This window comes from Mixophyes fleayi, chromosome 6 (assembly GCF_038048845.1).
Source record: "Mixophyes fleayi isolate aMixFle1 chromosome 6, aMixFle1.hap1, whole genome shotgun sequence".
NCBI classification, from domain to species: Eukaryota; Metazoa; Chordata; class Amphibia; order Anura; family Limnodynastidae; genus Mixophyes; species Mixophyes fleayi.
This window is the reverse complement of record NC_134407.1, coordinates 102,010,327-102,029,174: the sequence shown is the minus strand read 5'-3', so window position 1 is coordinate 102,029,174 and position 18,848 is coordinate 102,010,327.

Sequence of the window (18,848 nt, the reverse complement as noted above, 5' to 3'; positions counted from 1 at the left end):
GCTCGATGGGTAGAGGGCTTTCGTGCCTGTGTGCATCCATTCCTCAATTCCTGGGTAGAGGGAGGAGCGGTAAAGAGCTTTCGAGTTCCACATGGTTACCTCCCGGCCTACGTGAAACTGGGTTTGAAGGTGACAAGGAAATGGCAACTGGAGGTGGGAGAGGTCAACAGCTCCTCTAGAAGGGAGTTGGAGAGGAGAGTCTTGCGGTCTCACTTCTGGGAGCCTCTGTCACTGAGGGACTGCCCGGGCAGTGTCTGCTCAGATGGCATAGCTCTGATCACTGATCGGAGGATACCACAGAAGCTCAGGGACATTGCCTGGTTCTCCTTCCATGGGAGACTCTATGTTAGAGGAAACCTCAAGGTAAGGAATGCCGATTATCGTGGCTGCCCATGGGAGGAGTGTCCAGGGGAGGAGGAGACAATGGATCATTTCTTGTTGAGGTGTCCTTTTAACATAGAAGTTTATGATGGGGTCTCGTGTGTCTTGGGCACGCCTAGTCTTTTGGGGCTTAGTTACCCTGAGTGGGTTTACGGGGCGCCCAAGAGGTTTAGGGCTTTTGATTTGGTCACTCTGTTTTTAGTTACATTAGTGGTTAGGTATTACACGTGGAATGCACGGTGTTTAGTGACAATCCGCAAGAAAGTCCTCCCTTGCAAAGAGGTGGTGGGAGATATTCTTCACCAGGTTTGGAAGATAAGGGATATGGAGAGGCAACGGATGGATGCTGCGAGCTGGGCCAGGCTTTGGCGTGGCTTGAAACCCCCTTAGTGGGTGGTGGAAATCTGGAGCCTCTCCATCTGTTGGCTTTCTATTTCTTCACCTCCCAGTAGATTTTGATTGGTTCCTTTTTTTTTAGTAAGTGCTTGCATATGTCTACTCATCCTATTTAGTTCCACTATGCTTGTTTTTGCTTTTGGTACAGTTAAAGTTTGTTTTAACATTAAAGTTGAGATTTATTATGGTGCATATAACCAGTTTACGTTAGCCATGAAGGCCTATGAACTTTTCTATTTTTATGGACTTTATTTATTATGAGTATGGACTCTTTTATTCGGATATGGGAGGGGTTTCATTATTGTAAGATTGTTAAGATATGTATTTTGTTGCAAGTTTTTCTAAATAAAAAAATCAGCAGCTGCTTGGTGCTCCTGCTCTTCTGTGTACTGCTGTGAATCCATTTTGATAGCACCGTACACTTTTGGTGCAATTTCAGAACAAAAGCCTGCAAGGACTAGTATTTGTATTTCAGCAATGACAATTAGCAACGCAGCTCTCCTTTTTGTGTTACCTATATAACACAGTAGAATTGGACTGCAGAATTACATCACCCCTGTAAGCACTATTATTTGTATTTTTCTGCAATGAGATTTAACACTTTATCTCTCCTTTCTGTGTGTTGCCTATATAACACAGTAGAATTTGACTGCAGAATTACATCAACCCTGTAAGCACTAGTATTTGCATTTTTCTGCAATGACAATTAACAATAGAGCAATAGAGCTCTGAATGTCACTGATTACTTTGTTGAACACTGCTACCACCCTCCTATTTCAATTCTATAACTTTGCCTGCCCAACTGCTCTACACTCTGTACTACACCTTCTGTGTCCCTCTCTCAAATGGTGCTAGATCACTGTTGAGGGTGGTATTGATAGATTCCAAAACTCACGAGATCCGAGATCCGATGATGTAACAATGACATTTTGCCTCATTTTCGATTCCTACTCGGCTCGGTACTTGGATCCCCTAAGTTCGGGTGTGTTCGATTCCCAAGGAACTGAGCCTGAGCCTCTCTAGTTAGGAGGGATTTACTTCTAGATGTGTGAGTTGGTAAATAGGCTTAAATGCTGGCATTGTTTGATATAGATGTCTTAGTTGGAGATACTGGTAGAAGCGACCATGAGGAATGTCATAACGCCATTGGAGGTCTGCAAATTCGGGGAATATACACATAGGAGCTATGTCCATCAGAAATCTGAGCCCACAACGGGACCAGTGTTGGAAGAAGGATTGTTGCTGTCCAAGGCGAAAAGTTGGGTTATTCAACAGTGGTTACATGATTTTGTGATTTTTCAGCAAATGGAATGTATGGGTACTGTAGTCCCATATCTGGAGAGAGAAGCGAGTAGTGAGTATGGGAAGGGAGAGTGGTAGACAATGCATGATTGATATCCATATTAGGGTGTAAGGTGAGAGCAGGTGTAGGAGATTAGCTTCGATGTCGACCCATAACCTCGTAGAGGATGGGGAGTGAAATAGGACTAGTTGGGTTAGGTGCATGGCAGTATAGTATTTAGAGATATTTGGAAGGCCCAGCCCTCCCACTGAGGTTTGGCAATGAAGAGTACCAGCTTGAACTCAGGAACGTCTGCCTGCCCAGGCAAACCGGGCAACTTGCTTCGGAAAGGTCTGAAGTGCAAGTGAGAGCACTCGAATAGGTAGTGTCTGAAACAAATAAAGAATTCATGGTAACAGATTCATTTTCACTGCCGTTATGCGGCCAAGCCAGGAGATGTACAATTTATCCCACTTCTCAAGGTCACGTTTAAGTCAGTCCAAAAGTCAGGGAAAGTTAGCAGCATATAGTTGGTTATAGTCACCCGTTAAGTAGATCCCCAGGTATTTGAGCTTGTCTAGTTCCCATTGGAAATTTGATTGGTGTCTCAGGGAGTCTAGGAGGCAGGAAGGCAAATTAAGAGGGAAGAGTTCGGATTTGTCCAAATTAATTTTAAAGTTAGATATTGCACCATATTCACTGAGTTCACTCTGTAGGGAAGGGAGGGAGGTGACGGGGTTGGTAATTATGAGCAGAATATCATCCGCGTACATAGGGATCTTATAGTCAGTCATACCCGTCTGGATCCCTGTGATTGTCGTGTTGTTGCAAACACGAGACGCCAGCGGCTCCATTGTTAGAGCGAATAGCAAAGGGGAGAGTAGGCAGCCTTGTTGGGTACCATTTGTAGTATGGAATGGAGGTGATGCAGCACTGTTAGCCCAAACAGTAGTTGAGGGGTTCTAATAAAGGGAAGCTAATCCGCATAAAAATTGGCCTCTAAATCCCATTGCAGTGAGGGTAGCTCTCATAAAGGGCCAGGAGACCCTGTCAAAAGCCTTTTTAGCATCGAGATACCACCACAGCAGGGACCTGACCAAGATTTGCTGCCTCAATTAAATCAATTGCTCGTCTTGTGTTGTCTGCTCCTTGACGAGCGTGGCTGATGTGAATGAGTTCTCTATACAGAGCTGCATAATTAGTGGGACTATATAAATAAATAGATGATGATGATGATGATGATGAAGCCCACCTGGTCTGGGTGGACCAGGGCGGGAATCACTGGAGCCAGTGTGTTCGCAAGTAGTTTAGCAAATAGCTTTAAGTCTACATTCAATAGTGAGATAGGTCAATAGCTCTCACAGCGACTAGGTGTTACAACTTACCTGTCCTCGCTCCAGCCGCGATCCTCTCTCTCTTCCGGGTCGCTGCGGCGCTGTCACATGACAGCACAGGGCTGGGAATTCAAAGCTGCAAACTATGAAAGACCTGCTCTGATGCCTGGGCAGCGTCAGAGCAACTGCTCCTGTTCCCTGACTTGGTGATTTCTCTTTGGATTCTCCATGTACCAGTTCTCCTTGCTGACTTCTCAGGATATCTCCACTCCAAGTGTACCAGACCCACGCTTGCTGACCACGTATTATCTCCTCTCCAAGTGTACCAGACCCAGGCTTGCTGACCACGTATTAATCTCCACTCCAAGTGTACCAGACCAAGGCTTGCTGACCACTTATTAATCTCCGCTTCAAGTGTACCAGACCCAGGCTTGCTGACCACGTATTAATCTCTGCTCCAAGTGTACCAGACCCCGGCCTGCTGACTACGTATATATCTTCACTCCAGTGAACCAGACCCAGGCTTGTTGTACCACGCATTATCTGTATCCAGTGTACCAGACCTCAGCTATCCTGACCACGGAGTCGTTAATAATACCTTCCAGTTTCCACTGTGATCGTGAGCTACCTCCTACATCTTTACCTCTAGAGGCAGACCAGTGAACCGCGACCTGCGAAGCAAAGCCCATCCCGCCTTGCGGCGGTTCTTGGTGAACACCAGGGTGTTCGTTAGACTCCACACCACCGGCCAGCCAGTGCTGATCTAGAGTAAGGCAAGTACTCCATATTTTATACCTACTTTACTGAATCGTTGTACACATTATATAATTGTTACACTAGGTTCCCGTCCCTCCTTGGCGATAACAATAACATTCGTTCTGGTGGTGTCTGGTGTTTTTTACCACTTAAAATTGCATTAAAGGAAAGGAGCATAGGTGCAAGGTCAGAGGCAATTGTTTTTATAGTACAATGCAGTAAGGCCATCTGGGTCCTTTGTCGTGATCTCAGCATCCAGAATTGACAGTTGTGCTTCAGTGAGGAGGGGAAGAAGGGAACAAGTGTGGAAGTAATCAAGTATTTGGGTGCGGAAGATGTCCAAGGGCTCTGTAGGTGGGGGAAGATTATATAGCGAGTTGTAGGAAGTGTAGAATCTATTTGCTATAGCCTGAGAGTCGTATAGTAATTGCTGAGCCTGACCTCTGATAGCCACAATGCGTTTGCTAGTACTCTTGCTCTGAAGCCTACAAGCCAGCAGCGTGTCTTTAAGATAGGTTTTGCATTTGGGGTATTTTTGATGTCGGTCAGTGAGAGTTTGTATTTGGGTTTCCAAATCAGTGACCGTCTGTTGGTGTAGTTTTTTCTCATGCAAGGCTAAGCTAATCAACTGGCCTCTAATGGAAGCCTTATGGGCTTCCTATCTAATAGTGGCAATGGTTTCATCTTGGTCATTGTCTGCTTGAAAGTCAAGTAGGGCCTGTGGTATCGTGTTGATATTATCTTTCTTTAGTAACAAATGGTCATTTAATCTTCACCTGTAAAAGGTGGCAAGATGTCAAACTGTAACATTTAGCTGAGTGGTCAAACCAAGGAACTGGCATAATGGTAGCCAGGCTCTGCGTTGTGTGAGCGTCTACAAAGAGCATATCTAGTCTGGAGTAAATGCCATGCAGCATCAAGTAGTGCGTGTATATTCTATCATTAGAGTATAATACACGCCATGTGTCATAGAGGTTAGTTTGGGTGAGCAAGGATTGTAGCTTAGAACTTCACAGGCAGTTTGGCTGCTACGTAGTGCTGGTTGTGAGCGGTCTAGTTGTATATTTAAGAAGATATTAAAGTCGCCTCCTATTATAACTCTTCCAGCCCAAGATTGTGGGAGTCTGGCAAAAATGTGAGTGAAAAAAGTGTTTTGGGATGTATTGGGGCCATATAGCGTGGCTAAAGTGATGGGTGCGTGCAAGAGGGAACCAGTCAGATAAATCATTTTTAAGGGTCTGCATTGGATGATTCCATTGTCAGTGGGAAAGTGTGCTGAAGAATAGCTGTACCCTTGACCTTCTGGGAGGAGGTTGAGTAGAATACCAAGGGCTATTGTTTACAGTGTAGATTTGGGTGAGTATGTTTAAAATGTGTTTCTTGAAGCATTCCAACTTGCGGAGAGTACAGTTTCAGTTACTGAAACAATATTGTACGTTTCTGTGGAGTATTGAGACCATTGACATTAATGTTTAGAACAGAAAGAGTCATGGCTGGTACCAGTGGTAATCAGACCAAGATAGATTCTGGTAGTATAATTAGAACAGCAGGATGCCAGGCTGAGGCGGAGAGGTTAAGAGGGGGGAGGAAGGGGTTAGTGGGAGTTTGAGGGTGTAAAGAAAGGGTAGCAGACAGCTTGACTGGCAAGATATATCTTTCAAAAGTCGAAGCCAGTACATCCTGTGTACTTGGGGAATGTGGGGGGTGGTTGTGTTGCAATGGGGACATTTGTTTGGGGGAGAATCTTAGGCATTATGAGCATGTAAACAAATTTGTGCGTCTTTTGGAAAACATTCGAGTGGGAGAGAGAAACAGAGAAGAGGTGCAATAAAATACTTTGAAGAAACATTAGGACAGATAAACACTTGAGTCCAATAGAACAACAATTGAAAATGATAACATAATATAAACAACATTGTCAATTAGGGCATGTTCAGCATAAATGCTCCTGAGTCTATATCTAGATCAAGATCGTCTGCATCGTGACCCGGGGAGCTGTTCAGAAGTTACTGAGAACTATAGATCATAGGATGTTCCCCAGACCACGTGGTGGAAGTGGAGGGGAGACAGCTGATCATCTGGACTACCTACAAAGGCAACTTACTCCATTGGCTCAATCTCTCTCTCCCTGGACAAGACACGCAGGAGGGACTTCACAGCTCTCCATCAACGAAACCTCTGTGTATCGCGCCTTCCTCCAGAGAGGCTTTGGTGACAAAATTATTCCTTCAATATTTTGTTTTTCTTTATGCTTTGTTTTACAAAATGTTTGATGATCTCTGTTGTTTGTTTAAAATGCATGTTTTTTTTTTTTCACTGGATGGGTGAGGGACTCTTGCCACTAGGCCACACATTCTTACATTTTGGGAGTTACAGTTCCAGACCAGTTTATTGTTCCCACAGTTCCCTGTAATTTTCTTATTTATAATCAATATTTTGTTGCTTCCCACACTCAGTGCCTCTTTACAATACTTTATATAGGTGAAGGTTACATAGTTTGAGTCTAACCCGAATTCTAGGCACTGCCCTGTTAGACCACCCCCTCTGCCTTTAAAACTTGTGTCTACACCCCGATCCTTCTCTTCCCCAGTCTCCAACCCCCTACCCTTCTTCCTTGCCCTCTTTGGTCTTTTCACTCCCTTGCTGGTTGACTTGTACCTCTTCCTTTCTACCATCTTTCTCCTCTCAGAGGGCTTTCTTTACCAACCCTTTGACCCCTTATTGTCCTACACCTTGCCCCCCCCCCTGTATTCCACATGCCACTTACATTTCTCTCACTCAATGTCAAGGGAATAAACACCCCTCAAAGACGCTCTATGTTATATCATTCCATTCATACACTTAAAGGTTATGTCATTTTTTTTTTACAGAAAACTAATTTTAAGGCTGACAGCCAGCCCTCCTTTTCCTCTCGCAGATTCCCCTCGGTGTACTAAAACCTCCTGAAAACTTAATGGAACCCTTCTTAAATTGCCTCTCTTCAAACAGAGCATAACGGCTGCTATATTTACCTATTTAGAATCAAATTTGACCGAGGAGGTCCCTATGCCCACGGTCTAGAAAGCCCACAAAGCAGTGATTCGGGGAACATCATCAAATTTGCCTCCCGTAAGGAGCCTCCATAAATTGTCGCTACAACTCCTTGACTTAGAAACCCTTCACTAACAAACTGGTTCTTGTTCATTATTTCAAAGCATACAAAAAATTTGAGGAGAAATCCAGACTTTCCAAGTGGAACAGATAGAACGTCAATAGTGTTGGCTTAACCAAACCTTCTATGAGAAGGGTAATAAAGCGGATTCGCCACTGCCAACAGACTTCAGACAAAAAGGGCTTTGCAACCTATCACATCGTTTAAGGATAAAACGGGTCCCTGTTCTATGACCCTGGGTCCATAAACTCTACCTATAGAACCTACTATGAAAAATTGTATAATTTACACAAGGCACAACTCTCCGTGGCCGCCAATGTATCTGCAATCCAGGCTTACCTGGAAAAGTGCTCACTCCCCAAGGTCTCCCACACTGCCCCCCCCCCACAGGTCTCCTCTCTCAACAGCAATATTACCGAGGAGGAAGTCACGCTAGCCCGTAAATCTCAGAAAAGTTCTAAAGCTCAGGGCCCAGATGGGTTAGGATGTCCTACTATAAGGTCTTCTCCAAAGAACTAGTGCCCCAATTGACCCTTGTGTATAACAACATACTTCAGGGAGGGAAGCTTCACAATGAGACCACTTAGTAGTGATCCTGAAACCAAATAAGGACCCGACATGCTGGACTAACTGTCACCCCATATTGATACTCAACGCAGATGCCAAACTTTTTGCCCAAATATTAGCAACCCGCCTTAATGCATACATAATATCTTATGCTTTCCCGACCAAGTGGGATTTGTCCCTACCAAACAATTCCTGGATAAAACTCTCATCACATCCTCCCATTCACGGTTACAGGATTTTTTCCGGGCTGCACCCACATTGTGGAATTCCCTCCCACTCACAATAAGACTTTCCTCTAGTCTTCAACCACCATCTTAATTTCCCTAGATTACCCTATTACCATCTTCTACACTGCTAACGCAAGTCAACAACCCTCTGACCAACATTGCAAAACACACAGCCCACTCAATACTTTTACCTTTGCGTTCTAGCTGGTCCATTGTGTAATATGATGTAGCGCATGCCCTTGTGTTTCTAACTCCCATTGTCCTATAGATTGTAAGCTTGCGAGCAGGGTTCTCTTACCTCTCTGTCTGTATGTATTACCCAGTATTGTCTTATCAATGTATGTTCCCAATTGTAAAGCGCTACGGAATTTGCTGGTGCTATATAAATAAATGTTGATGATGATGATGATGGTCCTGTTGCTTTGCTCCGCAATGAAAACTCTCACTAAACATAGTAACAAACTGGTACAACACGTTTGTGCAGCAGTGCTAATGCAGATAGCCAAAGACTGGAAGTCCTCTCGACCCTCTTGCCTTCAGGCGGTGGTCTCTAGGGTTTGGTAAATAGCCTCAATGGCATACATCACAAGCCTACAACAGGACAAAGTGGCTATTTTCCATAAGGTATGGAACCCTTGGCATACATTCCACCAGTCTCCATTACCTGACGGCGAGTAGGTCACTCTTCAAGCTCCAGACATTTGAATGTATGTACTTCTTCACCTTTCTCCCACTCAATCGGGATCCCTGGGGGAGATGAGTCAAACCCAGGAATCTTTCCGCACTCTACAGGGAGTCCTTTTAACACTCTCTTCCCTTTCCAAATCTCTGGGTAGGCGGGTGGATGGCGGGCTGACGACACATTCTGGTTTCCTCCTCTCTGTCTTCTCCTCTGTCTTGTTTCCTCACTTTGTCCCCTGTGAGTTTCTTCTTCCCCCTCTCATTTTCTTTTCCTCTCCTCATTCTCAGATTTCTACCTTCCACTTCACCTCCATTTCCCCTATTCAATTATTTTTCACCCTGTATATATTAAAAAAAAATGAAAAAGAACCAAGAAAAACCTGACAAAGTATAGACTTCTTTGGCTCTACAAATGAGATCTACACATTGACATTAGCCATGACATCAGCTGCCAACTTGGGGGCTCTTACCTATTATAAACTTCCTGTCTGGACCCCCTTGGAATTAACTTCCATGTTGTATTTCAATATATTTATCTATACTTTCTCATGATGAAGTTATATTACTTCTGGTTGTGTTATTTCCTTAACATATTTGTTGTTGAAAATAAAATGATTTAAAATAAATAAATATTTAAACAATAGCATCCACTTACATGTTAAAAATTCCACATGTAAAAATTGTGATATATCACGTTAGGACTACTTGGCCAGAAGTTGGTAATGTGAAGTCCCCTTGTTCAGGCCACAGTCCTTTCCAGCTTTGACAGACATGTTATGGATATCAAACTATTTTTCAATGGACTACAGTCCAGCTTTATTCAACATTATCCATATCAAAGTCTATCTGTCCAAACATTTATAATTAATAATTTTATTAGAACAAGTCAATTTAATTAATGATTTATATATCATTAACGTTCATTTATATTTATAATTATATCTTGTTATGTCATCCAAGCTTTCAAATAACTTTATTTAGAAGGACAAATTCTAATAAAAAAGAAAATGTATGCCACTGAAAACAATCTACCAAAAGTATTAAATATACCCTAATTTCCATATAGTATACAATAATAATAAAGGCTAAAATATATACAACAGTAAAAAAAAAGGTATTTTAAAATTGAAGTTATCCTCCCTGCATCTGATAACATGATACTGGTCCCAAACTGACTGATAATCTGGTAGCACTTAGCACGGTATTCCTGACTGCTTAATGTTCCTACCCTATCAGTCACTTCTGCAATATTGTGTTATCAGATGGAGGAAGAGACTCCTGCCCTACCTGCTGCTTCTACTATGTAAGGTATGTGGCTGAGATATGAAATGGTGTGTTGGTTTGGTGAAGTGGGATGATTAACAGGGGTGGGGGAATGATGATGGAGATAATTAAGGGGGCAGGTTGGGGGATGATGAATAACAGTGGTGGGGAATTAGAGGGAAAGTGTGGGAGGGGATAATAAAATGACAGGGTAAGAAATGATTAGCAGTATTAGTTCTCCAAGTGATTGTGTCTGCCTTCCAACTGCATTTGTGTGCAGTTGTTAATGGATGTAAGATAGTAGTCTCTTTGTTCTATCCTCACTGTAGCTTCCCTTTCTCCATGAAAATATGGCATAAATGCATAACTTGACATCTTACCATCGATGCTGTGCTAAGTGGAGAGATATACTGCACCTCTAACTTCTTAGATCTAAAATGGTGACCTCCTGTTATTACACAGGATGTACTGAGAACTAACTACAGAGGCCTCAGTGTTCAATTTAAGCTGATACTAGGCTGGCCACTAGATGGAGTTAACACAGAATACATGCATATGTAAAACAACAATGCAGAAGGCATAACACTTCACGCCTGGTATCAACTGGTGCCACCGCTTAAGTCCTCCAAAGGTAACAATACGATCAGCTCAGATACTGGTCTAAGAAACAACTTAGTCTCTCTATGTTTGCAGATCTTGACCTCGACTTTACAGAAATTCCCATCTTTGCTTGGGAATGTTTTAGTGACAAGACTTAAAGGCCACTCATTGCGCAGTGATTGGCAATCTCTGCCGAGCCCAAAGTCACCAGGTTTTAGGTTAGGTTTGGCAACTTGCCAATTGTTCCTTGCAGGGTAGACAGGTACTGTCTCTTTCACCTGTCCCAGAAGGTGTTTGCAAGGCTTTCAGAAAAATAAGGTGAGTTGGCTCGAACAAGAGATTTTCAAGCTGAGAATCTTCAAAATCTGTGAGGCTCCAATTGACAATCTGAAATTGCGGTATGGATTGTGGTCACTTGTGACCACAATCCAACATCTGAGTCTGCATCTATTAACTCCAATGTGTCGCTTTCTGGCTTGTTCCAATCTGCTTTGTACAAAAATTCAGGTCCTGTGAGCCATAAAGTGTCTTTAAGGAGACTGGCTGTGACTGCTCTTGTAGAGTGGTCTGCAGCATTGTGAACAGTTGATACATAGCGTCACTGTTTTGGATTGGTGGATCTCCCGATCCATAGCACCCAATTATTGACCTAAACATGGAACTGCCTGGTCTCATTGTAAATGTAGCCTAACACTACTTTACTGTCTGTGTACAATTCTGTTTCTGTGAGCTCCATAGGCAACTAAGATGAAATGAGTTTAGCTAATTCAACAGGTAGTAATGCAGCACAAATTTTCAGTCTGTGTTCAGTGTGCTCTGGATGTGGTGCTAACTTTGCTTTGCCCATAACAAATCCGATATAACATTGTCCTTTTATTCCACAGTTTTAAGATATGCAACAGAAGTTATTGCTTTAATTGAAGCATTGGAGAATACACACAGTCTCTGGTTCTATATCTCTGTAGAAGGCACAGGAGCATATGGATGCATAATATAAAAGTTAGTTAAGGCAGATAGAGAGTTCTTTCACTATTCCTACTGATCCCTTTTCTGTGTAGACAGTGGGGCATCCCAGTCAGATGACTCACAGGTTAAGTCTCTGAGCAGGGTTTCCCTTGGATAGTGACGGGAGCTGCAGATCCTAAGGCGGCATAGAAGCTGTTTATAACAGACAAGACACGAGGGTGAAGGGCTTTTCTTCACTGTTTACTTGGAAGGTGAAGGAGTCAGATTTTAAGTCCCATAACAACCCAAGGTTTTGTTGAGCTGGTGGAGAATCAGTTACTAAATGTAAATACTTGAAATCATTAGTATGATCTTGAGAAGGAAAGGCTTCTATCTCTCCTCTGCTGTTAAAAGCTATTTTGTGAAGCCTGAGATTTGAGCAGAGAAGCATTTTCTGAGCTCTCTTGAGGAGGCTGTTTGCAGTCTTGTCTCGTCTGTTGGTAATGATTTTAAACAGTCATCGGGGTAGAAATCTTTTTCTAGGAGTTATCTAACATCTGAACCATACTCTAGTTTACCCTCTTGTGCTGAACGTCTGAGTCCATAGATGGCAACTGCAGGAGAAGGGCTGTTACCAAAGATGTGTACCCTCATGCTGCAATCTGCAATGTCTTTAGAGGGGTTATTGTCTTTGAACCAAAGCAATCTTAAGAAATCCCTGTATTTTTCCCTTACATGGAAGCAATGGAACATTTGTTAAATGTTAACAATGAAGGCAATAGCATCCTCCCTGAAGCAGATGAGTACTCAAAGACTTTTGTTGTTAAGACTTGGTCCTGTCAACAGAACATCATTTAAGGAGATACCTTCAAACTTGGCATTTAGAATGAAATAGAACTCTGATCTAGCCTGGTTTCTTTGGGTGATATACTCCAAACATAGGTAGGTACCAGCATTTCTCTGTATCTTTGATGATGGGAGCTATCTCAACGTGACCATTCTCAAATATTTTGTCTATAAAAGAGAAGAAGTGATCTCTCATCTCTGTTTTTTTGTGAAAGCTATATTTAAGTGAAGAGAAGCATTTAAGTACTCTGTTGTTAGGCGAGGTCTGTAAGATCTGAAGGGTAGAGGTGCAATCCAGCTGCTTGACTTATCTTTTACTAGTCCATTCTGCATTGTAAGAATAGTTTGCCCTCAATGGACATTGCCACCTGATCATCCTTCTTTGTTCTTTGGAAGACTGTGCACCCTACATTATCTTGGTAGTTTTCACAGATGTGGTTGTTACTAGAGTAGTCTAGGACACAACAGTGTGGCAGTTCTTTCATGAGAAAGTGATTGTGACATGGCTGGAAGAGAGACGGTCTATTTTCCAAAGTATGGGTAAGCATGCAGTTAACAAAAGGTGTCATATGCCGGGTCTTTGGTACTCCAAAGACCGAGACCCGGCTCCCTCACCTGCTCACCGACATCCTACCGTCTCCGCGGACGGCCGCCATCATTGGTTCGGGTCTGCGCATGCGATTTAATTCTAAAAACTTGCCTGCTCTCCTATTGGCTGCCGGGCTGCCTCTTTTCTATTTAAAACAGCCTCCGCTATCCCAGCGGTACACCTGCAATCCGCAGATCATCCTATCTGCTATCCCAGTGGTAGCGACTGCAGTTCGCAGATCAGCATGCCGCAATCCTTGTGGCATCTTTGCTATCTGCAGAACATCACACTGCATCCTTGTGGTACACCTGCAGCCCGGCAGATCATCCTATCCGCTATCCCAGCGGTAACTCCTGCAGTCCGCAGATCATCACACCGCAATCCTTGTGGCATACCTGCTGTCCGCAGATCATCACACCGCACCCCTGTGGCATCCTTGTTATCTGCAGATCATCCTACCCGCTACTCCAGCAGCCCGCAGATCATCGCACCACCTATCTTTGTGGATATACCAGCTGTCAGCAGACTTTCAATCCACTAACTAGTGGTAACCCCTGCTACCACGGATCTTTGCTCTTGTCCCAGCAACCCAATTTGAAGATAGCGTTGATCTGGCCACACTCTCCGGAGGGCCGCGACCTGCGTAGTGGCAGCCGCTAAATCCATACCTCCTTACAGGAGTCCCTGGTGAAGTCCAGCTGCTGTGTTAGACTCTGTGCCTCCGGTAAGAGTGTTAGTAAATTGGCATATCAGCGGCCTAGCTCCCTAGATTTCCATGACAGTGTGTCTCCTAGACATACATCTTCTATTATGACCCATTCTAGATCTAGCCGTTGAGCATAAGTAGCATTGTGCGGACCATTGATCTGACTTCTGGCTTTGTGGACCCATAAGATATGTCTCCCTATAAGTAGAATTATCTGGGTTTGGGGTCCAGTTCCTATATCAGATGTGCTATACGTTTCAAGTGTGCATGATAAATAACTGCATCTGGTTTAGGAATTTCAGACCTATTATCTGGGATCTGGTTGCATTCAGTGATGCTTATTAAGGAAAGGCATGTTTTTCCGTTGATGGATTCGACTAGATAGCCAGTAGCTCTCCTCCCTGTTGTCTCAAAACTCATTGTGCAAGTCTTTAAGGAATAAAGAGTGTTGGGGCTTTTGATACTAAAGATCTCAAAAAAGGTTGATCTGGCTAGACCAGTGGTTCCCAAACTTTTGCAGTTCGCGGCACCTTTAGAGTCTCCAAATTTTTTCAAGGCACCCCTCCAAAATAATTACTAAACAGTCCTGTTTTAGAGGTAGTTGGGTCAAAAAGTTGTAATAAGTATTTAGGTCACGACAGAAATACTTATTTAGTTGTATGCAAAAATGTCCCTCTGCATCTAGGCACCCTGCCCCCTCTGCATCCAGGCACACTGCCCCCTCTGCATCCAGGCATACTAGCCCCTCTGCAACCAGGCACACTGCCCCCTCTGCATCCAGACACACTGCCCTCTCTCACGTTGCCCCCTCTGTCACGCTGGCCCCCTCCTCTGCCCTCTGTCACGCTGGCCCCCTCCTCTGCCCTCTGTCACACTGGCCCCTCCTCTGCCATCTCTCACGCTGTCCCCCTCCTCTGCCCTCTCTCCCCCTCCTCTCCCCTCCTCCTCTGCCATCTGTCCTCCTCCTCTGCCATATGTCCCCCTCCTCTGCCCCCCTCCTCTGCTCTCTGCCCCCCTCCTCTGTCCTCCTGGTCTGCCCTCTGTCCTCCTCCTCTGCTCTCTGTCCTCCTCCTCTGCTCTCTGTCCTCCTCCTCTGCTCTCTGTCCTCCTCCTCTGCCCTCTGTCCCCCTCTGCCCTCTGTCCCCCTCCCCCCTCTGCCCTCTGTCCCCCTCCTCCTCTGCCCTCTGTCCTCCTCCTCTGCCCTCTTTCCCCCTCCTCCTCTCTCCTCTGTCCCCCTCCTCCTCTGCCATCTGTCCTTCTCCTCCTCTGCCCTCGGTCTGCTCTCTGTCCCCCTCCTCCTCTGCCCTCTGTCCTCCTCCTTTGCCATCTGTCCTCCTCCTCCTCCTCTGCCCTCGGTCTGCTCTCTGTCCCCCTCCTCCTCTGCCATCTGTCCTCCTGGTCTGCCTTCTGTCCCCCTCCTCCTATGCCCTCTGTCCTCCTCCTTTGCCATCTGTCCTCCTCCTCCTCTGCCCTCGGTCTGCTCTCTGTCCCCCTCCTCCTCTGCCCTCTGTCCTCCTCCTTTGCCATCTGTCCTCCTCCTCTGCCCTTGGTCTGCTCTCTGTCCCCCTCCTCCTCTGCCATCTGTCCTCCTGGTCTGCCCTCTGCCCCCCTCCTCCTCTGCCCTCTGTCCTCCTCCTTTGCCATCTGTCCTCCTCCTCCTCTGCCCTCGGTCTGCTCTCTGTCCCCCTCCTCCTCTGCCATCTGTCCTCCTGGTCTGCCCTCTGTCCCCCTCCTCCTCCATCTGTCCTCCTCCTCCTCTGCCCTCAGTCCCCCTCCTCCTCTGCCCTCTGTCCTCCTGGTCTGCCCTCTGTCCCCCTCCTCCTCTGCCCTCTGTTCTCCTCCTCTGCCCTCGGTCTGCCCTCTGTCCCCCTCCTCCTCTGCCCTCTGTCCTCCTCCTTTGCCATCTGTCCTGTTCCTCCTCTGCCCTCGGCTTGCCCTCTGTCCCCCTCCTCCTCTGCCATCTGTCCTCCTGGTCTGCCCTCTGTCCCCCTCCTCCTCTGCCCTCTGTCCTCCTCCTCTGCCCTCGGTCTGCCCTCTGTCCCCCTCCTCCTCTGCCATCTGTCCTCCTGGTCTGCCCTCTGTCCCGCTCCTCCTATGCCCTCTGTCCTCCTCCTTTGCCATCTGTCCTCCTCCTCCTCTGCCATCGGTCTGCCCTCTGTCCCCCTCCCTCTGCCCCGCACCAGGCAAAAAAAAAGAAAGAAAACAGAAACTTACCAATTCGCGCGGCGCCGGGACCCAGCAGCCTCCTCTCCAGCAGCTGTCACTGAATGACGTCAGTGACAGCTGCGGGAGAGAGGAGGCTGCTGGGTCCTGGCGCCGCGCGGATTGGTAAGTTTCTGTTTTCTTTCTTTTTTTTTTGCCTGGCCCACGGCACCCCAGTGACAGCGCCGCGGCACCCCTGGGAGCCACGGCGCACTCTTTGGGAACCGCCAGGCTAGACACTTGTTACTTTGATAGTCTAGGATTGCATAAAGTTTGACTGCCTTTTCTGGTTGGCCCTTTGGGTAGACTCATGGTTTCTTTGCAGACTTTGGTACATTGTGAATTAATCTCTGGTGTGACTGCAGTAGTGTTTCTTCCCTCTCCACTGTGCTCCCCTCGATGCTCAGTGTCACTGTGACTGTGTAGTAAAGTCTATGGTGGAGGCAGAGGGTGTTGTGATCTGTGCTCTTTTGCACTCTGTGAAGTTGACACTGTACAGTACTTGGTGAAGTGGGATGTTGAAAAGCAGCACTTGTATCAGATGTCATTTTTGCATAGAAAGACTTTGCAGTTATCCATGGACTTCTCACTGAAGGTTCTGCATTTCAGGAAAGGATGTGGTCTCTGATGCAGGGGACACTGTTTGCCAGAATCTCTGTCTCTAGTCTTTTGGTTGATATATCTGGCAGACCTGTGGAATGAATCTGGGGGATACACTTTAGTCTTGTGAACTGCAACTGATAGTTTGAATGGGTTAGGTAGCATTGGAGTAGCACTTGGTTAAAGGCAAAACTAGGATCATTCCGGGTCTTAGCTAGCTGGTGTACAAAGTCTACAAAAACAGAGAGGAATGGCATGGAGGGAAATGTTTGTACTTGGAGTCATGGGTGACCCACTGGTCCTGCAGATTGTAAGGTAGCTTTTGTACTATAGGGTTAATGCCTCCGGCTGTGTCAAGGTAGGCAAGTCTCGGTAAGTCTCCTTCAGACTTGGCTACTTGATGTTTAATGCTTACTGCTCTACTTAATAAGAATCAGTGATTCCAGTAACACCTGCTATGTTGAGTCATCTCTACTCTCGGATCAGCTAAGTTCTATATACTACTCTGTTTGGACTGTAACCTGCACCAGTGATTCACATTCATCTGCTGTGTGGTTCTCTATTGGATCCTAGTGTTCTTGTTTATCATCACTGCGTTGAACTGTATATCATCTTATCTCATGCTGTTGCCAAGGGTTACCGACTATGAAGTAGCATATGTGAATTGTGTCTGCATTACTACGAATTGCCGTGTATCCATCTCTGCCAATATATATATATATTTTCTTCCTGTTGTACCAAAATTCAATACACTACGTTGCAGCACTACTACTTTCTCCTGTGTTATTATTGATGCTTGTAAGCCGTGAACTTATCCTGTGAATATCATTGTATTCTGCCTCCACCATCCTCGATAGTAGAGGCAGGGGATCTGCTAAAAACCTCAGAGCCGTGACCGTTTCACTGATAAAGTCTAGTTGCATACCTTGCACTTCTGGAGGGTTGCTTTTCGTTTTTTGAGACTTGGACATATTCTGATGTGCATTGCAATGGATCTCGGGAACTAAGCTCTGAGTCAAGTACCTTAATGGTTTCATTTAGATTGGGTTGATCTGCAGCCTTTAAGAATTTCGTTTTAGCTATGGCATCTTCCTTTTCTGCAGCGAGCTTCTCCATAATTGCCTCTAAGCGGGTTTTCTCTACTTCCTGACGTGATTTCTCTACTGTCATTTCTTCCCCCAAACATGATTTCTCTATTGTCATTTCTGCCTCCAAACATGATTTCTCTACTTTCAATTGCATTTCTTGCTCTGCAAAGTTGACGCGCACCTTTCACAGGTCAGGGTGTTGGCTCCATTAAGGAGATGCTTCATTATGCAAGGATTGCTGTATTGCATACTTGCCTACTCTCCCGGAATTCCCGGGAGGCTCCCGAATTTCTGGGAGTCCTCCCGGACAAGTAGGCAAATCTCCCGCATTTGTCGAAATTCACGGCATTGATAGGTGGGGGCGAGGCTTAATAGCGTCATTAAGCCCCGCCATTCAATGGCATTGAATTTTGTCATTTTAGTGGGGGCAGGGCTATGGTGACGCAACAACGTCACCATGCCCCCTCCTACCCCTAGTCACATGACTTCTCTCCCGGATCTCCTGGGGGAGAAATAATCTTAGAAGTTCGCATGTGTATGCTGTATTGCCGTATCAGGATGACTGCACTGACAATGTGTAGGTTTCTGTGAAGTCAAATGGCCGGTACTTCTATTGCTGATTGGCCGCTCTTGCAGACTGTGTAGAAACTGCTTTGTTGTCGTGTGCAAATATTTGAGTTGGCAGTGTAGCAGGTCTGATAATCAGAATATGTGTGTATCCCACTTGCTGACAGCCGATGTTTTACTGTTCCATCCTCACTACAACTTCCCTTTGGCCTGAGTATAATCAGACAGACAGCATAACCACTCCTACTTTAATAATCCAGTCTGGATGTGAAAATCTGAAGAATGGAATTTATTCAAGTAGTAAAGAACATGATAGATTAAGTGGTAAAACTGTAATAAAGAAATGATAGAATGCAATCACAATGTGTACAGATATAATGCAATGCAAACATGAAAATATGCATAAACACATAACTTAACAGAATAACTTACCATCAATGCTGTGCTAAAGGGAGAGATATAATGCACCTCTAATACCCCATTCATACTGCACCAAAATCCCGGGTTTTTGCCGGGGCAAGCTCAAACGACCCGGGTCTTGGTGCAGTATGAATGGTACAAGTCAAAAATCCCGGGTCTAAAAACCCGGGTCTTCAACCCGGGATTTATCGAGGGGAAATTCTCGGGTCGGACCCGGGTTGCCTGCACCATGAATGGTGCAACCTGG